Below are 11,135 nucleotides of genomic sequence, written 5' to 3'. Positions count from 1 at the left end.
ACATAGGTTTCCCACCCAAAAGTCCTCCTTTCACCCTTTCTCTTGCAATCTCATGCCCACTTAAAGAACTGATTCAAATAAACCATTCTCTATATAAAGATGTCCCTATCCTTCCCAACTGGAAATGATCTTCTACTATTTTTGGTGCCCTGTATCACTTACCATTGCCTGTCTATTCTATTTGTTACTTTTCCAATTAGATGTTAAGTTCTTTGGCATCTGTTGGCCACAACAGCTAGGTTGGTAAATACTTTATGCTATACTTGGCATTCTAGATGTTGAATGGGGATGAATATGATTTCACTTTCTGGGAGTAGTGGCATAAGCAGTGAAAGAGGTTGCATGGACTCGGGGGTCAACATCCAATTCCAGTTCCTCTGTGTTACTTTGAAAAGAATCACCCCCTCTGACATCAGTGTTCTTAGCTCTAAAAAGAACGGGATGCACTAAGTAAACTTCTAAGGCTCATCTTGCTCTAAGATTGCTTTGCTTGGTAATTACTTCCTCTTCCTTTTTACAAATGAAAATGCACATTGATTGCTTATCCATAACCATGTTAAATTTAAAAAATACTTTACATGCAGCATTTTACATTTGACAGGAAATTATTGTTAGCAACTGAGAACAACTACACTGAAGAGATGTATTTAAAAACAGAAGTATCAGAAGAATTGCATTTTACTGTCATCTGTTCCAAGACCTCAAAGATGCTGGTTTAGAAAGGAATCACTGAAACATTTAAAATATATATTAAATACCTCTAGCTTAGGTTTGTTGACTTTGAAATATGACTGGAGAAAGAAGTATTCATCTAGCCCACTAATTTAAAGAAACATGAAATATTCTTTTGATATTTTCTCAAAATTTGTCATATGTGTCTTCAAAAAGAAAGATTAAATTTAATTTCTGTTAGACTATTATTCACTTTTATTCCTTTTCCAATTGGAATATATTTTAATTCATGTGTTCAAAAAAATCAGGCAAGGAAATATAAAATTATGTTGATTTTTAAATAACATGTTAAGGTTTTGCCATATTTGAATTGCCTACTTCCATCCAAATTTAATTCTAAATCAGGGAAGTCATCTTAATTGCAATTAAATAGAATCTTAGGTCTTAATAAAAATAACGTTGAAGGTACGTTACCCAAATCACCTCAAATTCACAGAAATTAACATTTCAATGCATTTTGCTCTGAAATGAAATGAAACAGTTGTATATCACAAAAGCCAGTTTTAACTCGTATAGTTTCCTGCTCATAGTAGAAACCGTGCTCTACAGGAACTGCAATGCAGTGAGTAAAGAGAAAAACCCAGAAGTTTAAAAGAGTGCTTTTTAATTATGTATGTTGATACCTACGTAAAAATATATGCATAGGAAAAAAAAAGCCTGAACGTATACGCTCCAAAACGTTAACCACAATTATTCCGATTAGTTAGATTACTGATGATTTTTATTTTTCTCATTTTTGCCTGCCTATATTTTCCTAAATAAACATATATTACTTTTATAGTAATAAGCAAAAAAAAAAAAAGTGGCAGTGGGGTGTAGGGGTAAGGGAGGAACACCTGCTTTTCTCCCAAGACAGTGGGTCCATCTCATTTTCATATTGAATTTTAACCACAAGCTTTACTAATCTTTCCATTCTGCATTTACTATAGTGGAACCTGGAGAACTTGACCACATCTTTAAGAGTAGTTGATGGTAAGGGTCTAAAGACCCTTTGCTCTTTCAATCTGCTGCTATATTTGCAAAGTTTCACTCAGCAGAATAGGAACCCCCAGATAAAGATGGAATTTTATGAGTACATAGAGACTAAGAACCACAGCTTCCTAGTGATATGCAAAGTTGCTCATACAGAATGTTGCTGTATGGGGACATTAAACAGAGTACAGAAAAACACTTACACCTAGAGCTGTGTCTCTAAGACCGGTTACCAAATATTAATAATGGATGTTGAATATCAGACACTTTTCACTTTCATCTGTGTACTTTTCTGCATTGTTCAAATTTTTACAGTATGCATTTTCAGAATTAGGGGGGAAATCCACTAAACTGTTTTCATTTTGGACAAAAAAAAGCAAAATGCAATGACGGGATAGCAGAGCATCCTCATGGACAGGGCTTGCAAAGTCTTTAACATTCAGAGGCTAGAATGTGAAAAAGGGAAGTAAGATTTGCCAACATATTTCTTTCTGGCACAGACTCTCATTTTGACCTTTGAGTAATACTGGAATTAAAAGAACCTTTAGAGATCTTCTGGCCCAAAGATGGCAAGTAAGTTTTACTTTGGTTGCTAACACCGGTTGATTGGTAGTAACTGCCTACAATGATTTGCTGAGAAGAAATCAGAAGCAGCTTCCTAGTTTGGTAGAAGAGTTTCAGTGATTGATTAACAGTGTCTGCCATGGGCACAGACAGATAGGAGTGATTATAGTATCAGGTGTTTCCCCTTCCTGATCTAGTCCAACTCTCTACTTTTACATTTGAGGAAATTGAGGGGTGAAGTGGTTAAAAATGATCACAGAACGAGCTTTTGGCAGAGCCAGGTGTAGAATAACATTTCCTGACCCCTGGTATTATGTTCTTCCAGCACAACAAATTGATTTGGACTTTTGAAAGCATATCTAGCACTGGGCCAGACCTAAAGCATCAGGTATAAATTTTATTTACATGTCAGCACCTTAGTTTTGGAAGAGATTTAATAACCCAGTTTATTAATGATAATAGTTATTTCATATATTTTATAAACATCCCCTACAAATCATGGCAATGTGACTAGGCCCAATATTATAAATCAAAAGACTGCAAAACAGGGCTTCCCTGGTGGGGCAGTGGTTGAGAGTCCGCCTGCCGATGCAGGGGACACGGGTTCGTGCCCCGGTCCGGGAAGATCCCACATGCCGCGGAGCGGCTGGGCCCGTGAGCCATGGCCGCTGAGCCTGCGCGTCCGGAGCCTGCGCTCTGCAACGGGAGAGGCCACAATAGTGAGAGGCCCGCGTACTGCAAAATAAATAAATAAATAACAGTTGATGAAGTGTACCATGCTGGGCGTTAGAGGGAAGACCAAGATGAGTTAAACTTGGATCCTGCTCTCAAAGTCCTTATAGTCCTGTAATAAAACATTACAATTGACCATAGCCAAGAAGTGGTGAATGCCACAGGGCCGACAGTCAATCTGCCGAACTTAACGGCAGACGGTCACAGTTGTCTCTTCAGTTTTAAAGAAAATTGACACAATGATTTTTGTAAAACAGCTTTATTGAGGTATAATTGACATGTAAAAAATGGCATATATTTAAATATACAATTTGATAAGTTTTGATATATATGTGTGAAGCCATCAACACAATCAAGATAATGAACCCACCCATCATCCCCCCAAATTTGCTTGTGCCTCATTTAACTCCTGTTTTTCCTTGTCCGCCAACCCATCCCCAGGCAACCTCTGATCTACTTTCTGTAACTATTAATTAGTTTGCATGTTCTAGAATATTATAAATGGACTGAGACGATATGTACTCTTTTTTTAATCTGGCTTCTTTCGCTCTGCATAACTGAGATTCATATATGTTGTTGCATGTAACAATAGCTAATTCCTTTTTATTGTAGAGTAGTATTCATCGTGGGGATATACCACAGTTTGTTTATCCATTCACATGTTGATAGATATTGGGTTGTTTCCATTTTTTAAGTTACTAAGCCTTCATGTATAAGTCTTTGTATGGATATACATTTCATTTCTTCTGGGTAAATATCTAGGAGTAGAATAGCTGGGTCATATGGTAGGAGTATGATTAACTTTATAAGAATCTGCCAGGCCGTTTTCAGTCCCACCAGCATTTTATACCATTTTACAGTCCCACCAGCAAACTATTAGAGTTTCAGTTCCTCCACATCCTTTCCAAGACTACTTGGTATAGTCATTCTAATATATATATATATATATAAAATCACTGTGGTTTTATTTTTAATTCACATCTCCTAATGACTAAAGATGCTGACTATCTTTACATGGCACAGCAATTTTAATGTGTAATATAATGTTTTTTATATGTTGACTGAGAGGAAGGGATACATCCCTACAGTATGCTTCATTGTTAGTAACTTTGCTGTCAGATAAATCAAAGAGTTATGGTAAGAAAATATCATTAACTATTGATTTAAATGACATTTAAAAATCCAGAAAATATAGAATATGCATTTTAATGCAAATTTGAGTTATTAAAAAATAAGCTACAGAATACTAAGATTTTACTTTCACCTGGTGCCTGAGAATTTCTTCCACTCACCATGCATTGATGGACCCACTCGTGGTTCCTGAACTGCACTGAGAAGCAACAGGTATTATCGGTTTCTTTTTCCTCCTTGACTCCTCTCCTTTTGAAACCCTACTTGTTACCATGAACAATTTTAACCAAATTGGTTAAAATCATCTATTAACCATCCTGAAAAGGCACTGCAGTTTCATTATTTAGGGGTCCTAACACCAAATAAATAGATATTTTGTGACAATACTGATTTTTAAAATAGAGGAAGTTTTTTCTGCACACTATAGACTTCTCCTTAAAGGAACATTACAAAGACATTTTTTTACTAAAGTTTGCCTATTCTAGTCTCTTGGGGAAGTAAGACTGTATAGTCAGCAGCAAGAAATATGTCCTTTCAATTTCAATTGTCCACTCAAGGAAGAAGGACATATAATACCAACATTTAATCTCCTTATAATCAATTCAATTAAAAAATCATTGTGTGTACTGTGAGGTGCCCCATGCGAGACTTGCACTGACTGAGAACACACTATGTATGAGGCTCTACTTCCAGACACCTTATATGTGTTATTACTAATCTTTACAACAACCACTTTACAGAACTCAATCTGGTACAGTAACTTGGCTGAGCCACACAGTTCCATGATTCAGTAACTTGGCTAAGTTTCCACAGCAGAGTTCAGGTGAAATCTTAGGTTATTTTTACTTATTTATTTTGTGACCGCTCCTCGCAGCATGTGGGAACTTAGCTCCCCTACCAGAGTTCAAACCCATGTCCCCAGCATAGGAAGCACGGAGTTCTGACCACTGGACTGCCAGAGAATTCCTTGAAATCCTAGGTTTAACTCATTCCAAAACCTTTGTTCTTTTCACTGAGCCAAGCTAGTCCCAAGATACCACCCGATTCTTTGTGAATAATTAAACAGTGTAGGGACTGTGAGCTACACTATAATTTTTGCCATGGACCTCATTTAAGTGTATGACATACTTTGAAGGGTGAACCATAATTTTATGCTACTGGGATATAATAAAGCCATAATTTTCACATTGAAATTCAATTTAAGATTTCCATGTATTTGTTTTCCTTTCTTGATTTCTGCTTACCAACCCTCTATTATTGATCTAAATCTGTAAATACATAAAAAGGAAATTATAAGGGCCCCTAGAAACCTGTATTTGATTGCTAGTGGCTCATAGGTGGATATGAAGAACATCGCTCTAAGGAATATGATTCAGATTTTATGGTTTGATACCATGGCCCAAGGTCTTCAAAGCCAACTGCCAATCAGTGTCAGATTCGATCATGGGACTGTATCAAAATTCTCTCTTTTACTACAGATCACCTTCATGATTGCAATAGTCTCTATTTTGTTTTGAGTGAGTTATGCATTAGTCCAGGGGTCCCCAACCCCCAGGTCGTGGGCTGATACCGGTCCATGGCCTGTTAGGAACCGGGCTGCACAGCAGGAGGTGAGCACCAGGTAAGCGAGCAAAGTTTCATCTGTATTTACAGCTGCTCCCCATCGCTCGCATTACTGCCTGAGCTCCTCCTCCTGTCAGCATTATGGTGAGTTGTGTAATTATTTCATTATTATATTACAGTGTAATAATAATAGAAATAAAGCGCACAATAAATGTTATGAGCTTGAATCATCCTGAAACCATCCCCCCACCCTGGTCCGTGGAGAAATTGTCTTCCACGAAACCAGTCCTTGGTGCCAAAAAGGTTGGGGACTGCTGCATTAGTCACTCACTATAGAGTGAATGTCTTACTTCTCAGAAGGCTTAAGTTGAGAAGTGTAGTTATGAGGAAGAGATTGATATCAACGTCGCTAACAGAAGAAAAATCAGATACCACTTAATAAACGTAATAATAATATAAAAATATTGTAGGATCATTAAAAATATAGTAGATTTGATATGGGTATTCAAAAGATGTAGAGCAAAAAGTTCAAAAAAATGAAAGATAAGGCTATAGGAAAGTTCAAGGATAAAAGGGTAAAGGAATATAATGGGGGAAAAAGTAACTTTATTTAAACATTGATCATTTTAATGCAGAGTACTGTAATGATCGAAACTAACAATGACCCAGTGTAATTTCATGGTCTTCATGAACTGGCGTTAAGGTACCCAGAAGTACATTGTGTTTACCATTATAGAGTGCTTTTCTCTAAGAAATTCTCTGTGAAGCAGCGGAGGATTTAACAATCAAATAACAATCATGCACTCTTTTTTTAAAAAATAAATTTATTTTTATTTATTTATTTATTTTTGGCTGTATTGGGTCTTTGTTGCTGTCCGCAGGCTTTCTCTAGTTGCAGCGAGTGGGGGCTAGTCTTCGTTGCGGTGCGCGGGCTTATCGCGGTGGCTTCTTTTTTTGCGGAGCATGGGCTCTAGGCATACAGGCTTCAGTAGTTGTAGCACGTGGGCTCAGTAGTTGTGGCTCTTGGGCTCTAGAGGGCAGGCTCAGTAGTTGTGGTGCATGGCCTTAGTTGCTCCGCAGCATGTGGGATCTTCCTGGACCAGGGCTTGAACCCATGTCCCCTGCACTGGCAGGCGGATTCTTAACCACTGCGCCACCAGGGAAGTCCTACTCTTTTTTTTTTTAATTGAAGATAGTTGATGTACAATATTATATAAGTTACAGGTGTACAATATAGTGATTCACAATTTTTAAAGGTTATACTCCATAATTATAATCATTATAGTTATAAAATATTGGCTATGTTCCTCATGCTGTACAATATACCTTGTAGCTTATTTTATACATAATAGTTCGTACCCAATCCCCTATCCCTATCTAGCCCCTCCCTCTTCCCTCTCCCCACTGGCAACCACTAGTTTGTTCTCTATACCTATGAGTCTGCTTCCTCTTATTTTGCTATATTCACTAGTTTGTTATATTTTTCAGATTCTACATATAAGTGATATCATACAGTATTTGTCTTGCTCTGACTTATTTCACTTAGCATAATACCCTCCAACTCCATCCATGTTGCTGCAAATGGCAAAATTTCATTCTTTTTTGTGGCTCAGTAGTATTCCATTGTGTGTATATATATATATATATATATATATATATATATATATATATATGCCACATCTTCTTTAACAATCATATGTTCTGAAAGCATTAGTACAAATTACACTTTCTCTAGCCTATATTTTGATAAATCCTGCTGGGTACTATGACACAGAGAATATAAGCACTAGAGACAGATCTGAGTTTGCTTACTTCCTAGCTGTGTGATCCTGGGAAAGTTGATTTATTCACTGAATCCATTTCCTCATTTGTGAAATGAAGGTTGTTGTGAGGTTAACTGGCATAACGTATATAAAGTTACTTGTGAAGATGAAGCAGTTAGATCCTCTGAAATGATAACCCCAAACCAAAAAATTAGGATGTGAAAAGCATTAAAGTAATAATAGACTACTGCCAATTCATAAATATAAACTGTTTACTTCTTCTCATAAACGCTTGATATTTGGCATAATGAAAAGAACAACTAGTCTGAACTTGGAAGACCTAGAGATTCTTCAAAATGAAAATAAAGGGGTTGGCTTAGACATAAGCTCCTCAGGGCCAGAGACTTTGTTATTTTGTTTTATCCCTATTGCTTTTTATTTAACTTGATATGGGAGACTCTTGATAAATATTTGTTAAATGAATAAATGATTGCATGAATAGACTTGTTGATTTCTAAATTTTCTTCCAACATCAACACACTGCTTTTATAAGAAGATGACAGGAAAGAGACTGCATTGTATAAACACTTTTGTTGTGTTGTATTAGGGCACATGCATTAAAAATATCAACTGCTGGTTTGGCTAAGACCTTGGTATTTATATTGTAATAGGGAGGCTGTGTATGTCATTTTGTACATTTTTTGCTAATAGATACTTATTCATTTTCTACTCATCAAGGAATTTTCTGAGTCAAAGGAACATGATCTTGAGGGAGACTGTAACATGAGGTTTGCTTTATTGTGATGAGGGAATGTCAGATTCCGAATAGAAAATATTTTAAATAATTTTTAATAATGGCAGTGGAAAATAAGGAATAATTCTTAATGTTCTCTGCAACTCTTTATGTTTGTAATTTAGGAGCCACTGCTGGCTGAATTCTCTGGTACTACTGCCAAGAATTTGAAGACTGCATAAACATTTTCATTTGCTGAAATGTTAATGTCTTAATTTCAAAACCACATAATACTTAGTCCATTAGAGCTAATGACCCCTACCATTCACTTTTACATTGCTACCTAACTCAGAAATATTTTACAGTCCCAATTCTACATATGGGATTGAATGTGCTATTTAAGCCCAGTGGCTCACTGTGAGCCTGCAGAAGGAGATCAATATTGATCTCAGCTGCTTATCTTTGGTCTAAGTGGATTTGGCACTGTCACAACTGCATGATTTCAGGGACTCAGAAAATAATGCTTCCATTGCCTACTACATACTTTTTAAAAAGTTTCCTACTTGCTTCTCAATGACTAAATTGTTGGCACTGGTTTTCTCTGAGTGGTAAATTTAGGAGTAGGGGAATGTTTACTTCCTACCTTATGTATTTCTAATTGTTTGATTTTTTTTAACAAGCACTAATTATATATTAATATTTGAATAAGTAACATATGCTCATAACTCAAATATTTAAAAACTATAAAAGGTAAAAGTCTCTCTTCCTTCCCTATCTCACATTCATTAGATCTCCTCCTTTTTTCTCTTCCCAATCCACTGTTACCGGTTTCTTGGATATTATTTCAGAATAGTTTATGTATACGCAAGCAAATACTTATACATATATATTTTTCTCTTTATCACACAAAATGTAGCAGATAGATAGTGCATACTGCTATGCATCTTGCATTTTTCATTAAATCTAGCTTAGAGATTTTCCCATGTTGGTACAATATATAGCACATCCTCACTATCTTCCTTTTTTTAATTTCTATCTTTTTATGGCTGTATAATATTCCATTAGTATATATAAGTGCATCATGATTTATTTCACAGGTTTTGTATTGATGGTCATTGGATTGTTTCCAACCTTGCTATTACAAGTAATGCTTTAATGAATAACCTGTACCTAGGTCATTTTATGTGTCAAATCTATTCATAGGATATATTCAATTAGAAGGGATTGTTGGGTCAAAGGGTATGTGCATTCATAAGATTGATTGATCTTGCCAAATTAACCTCTATGGACTTATTCCAATTTACAATCATACAAAGATAATCAAACTTTTAGATTTTTGAAAATCTGATATGTGAAAAATGATATCAGCATAGCTTTAATTTGCATTTCTTATGTGAATATCTTTTCATGTATTTATGGAATTTTCCATGAGTTGTTATGATATTGAGATTTATAATAAGAAATATATATTTGGTTTTCTGGCACAGAGCTCCAAAAACCCTTGGAATTTCCTAAGTGATGAGAGCAGTAAAGGTGTCTCATGTTAACTTTTGGAAAGCACCTCAGGTTGAGGGCTGGTTGACAGGGGAGCCAACGATGTGATTAGAGGGTTGGAACTTTCAGTCCCACCACCACCTCTCCACCTCCAGAGAGGGGAGATGGGCTGGAGATTAAGTTCAATCACCAAAGGCCAATAATTTAATCAATTATGCCTGGGTAACGAAGCCTCCTTACAAACCCAAAGGAAGAGGTTCAGAGATCTTTTTAGGGTGGTGACACATGGAGATTTAGGGAGAGTAGTGAGCCCAGAGAGGGTTTGGAAGCTCCTTAACCTTTCCGCATACCTTGCCCTATGCATCTCTTCCATCTGGTCGTTCCTGAGTTATATACTTTTATAATAAACCGGTAATCCAGTAAGTAAAACATTTCTCTGAATTCTGTAAGCCGCTCTAGCAAATGAATCAAAACCAAAGAGGGGTGTGATTGGAAACTCCAATCTATAGCCCTTCTTTAGAAGTACAAGTGACAACCTGGACTTGCTACTGATCTTTGAAGTGGAGGGTGGGCATTCTTGGACTGAACCCTTAACCTGTGGGATCTAATGGTATCTCTGGGTAGATAGTGTCAGAACTGAGTTGAATCGTAGGATAGCCAGCTTGTTGGCATGGCAAAACTCCCCCCACCCCACACCAGAACTCTTTAGTTGTTTATTCATTTCCATTACCCATTTTTCTATCGAGTTGTCAAAAAAAATTTGTTTTGGTCTTATTTATTTATAATAGTGCTTTGTATCGATATATAAGGGATATTTGTACTTTGTAATATAAGTTGAAAATACTTTTTCCTGGTTTGTCATTTATCTTTTCAGTTTAATTATATCTATAGATCTATATAGATCTATATCAGATCTATATAGATATATATATCACCATGTGTGTATATATATATATATATATATATATATATCGCCACACAGATATTTTTTCATTTTTACATAACTGAATTTATCAATTTTCAAATGGCTTCTGGATTTTGAGTCACATTTATAAAGACCTTCCAAGGTTATAAAGAAATTCTTCCATAATTTTCTTCTAGTAATTTTAGTATTTTTTTACATTGAAATATACGATTTCTTTGTAATTTATTACACAGTGTGAAGTATGGATCCAGTTTTATTCCAGATGGCTATCCAGTTATACCAACACCATTTATTGAAAAGTTACTCTTTCCTCTGATGATTTGCAATGTCACCTTTTTTTTTTAATTTTATCTTTGGCTGCATTGGGTTTCATTGCTGCACGCTGGCTTTCTCTAGCTGTGGTGAGTGGGGGCTACTCTTCGTTGCGGTGTGCAGGTTTCTCATAGTGGTGGCTTTTCTTGTTGAAGAGTACAGGCTCTAGGCACATGGGCTCAGTAGCTGTGGCTCGCGGGCTCTAGAGTGCAGG

The sequence above is a fragment of the Delphinus delphis genome, chromosome 7 (genome assembly GCF_949987515.2).
Source record: "Delphinus delphis chromosome 7, mDelDel1.2, whole genome shotgun sequence".
NCBI lineage: Eukaryota > Metazoa > Chordata > Mammalia > Artiodactyla > Delphinidae > Delphinus > Delphinus delphis.
The sequence above is the reverse complement of the archived record's forward strand: the minus strand, read 5'-3'. Positions refer to the sequence as shown.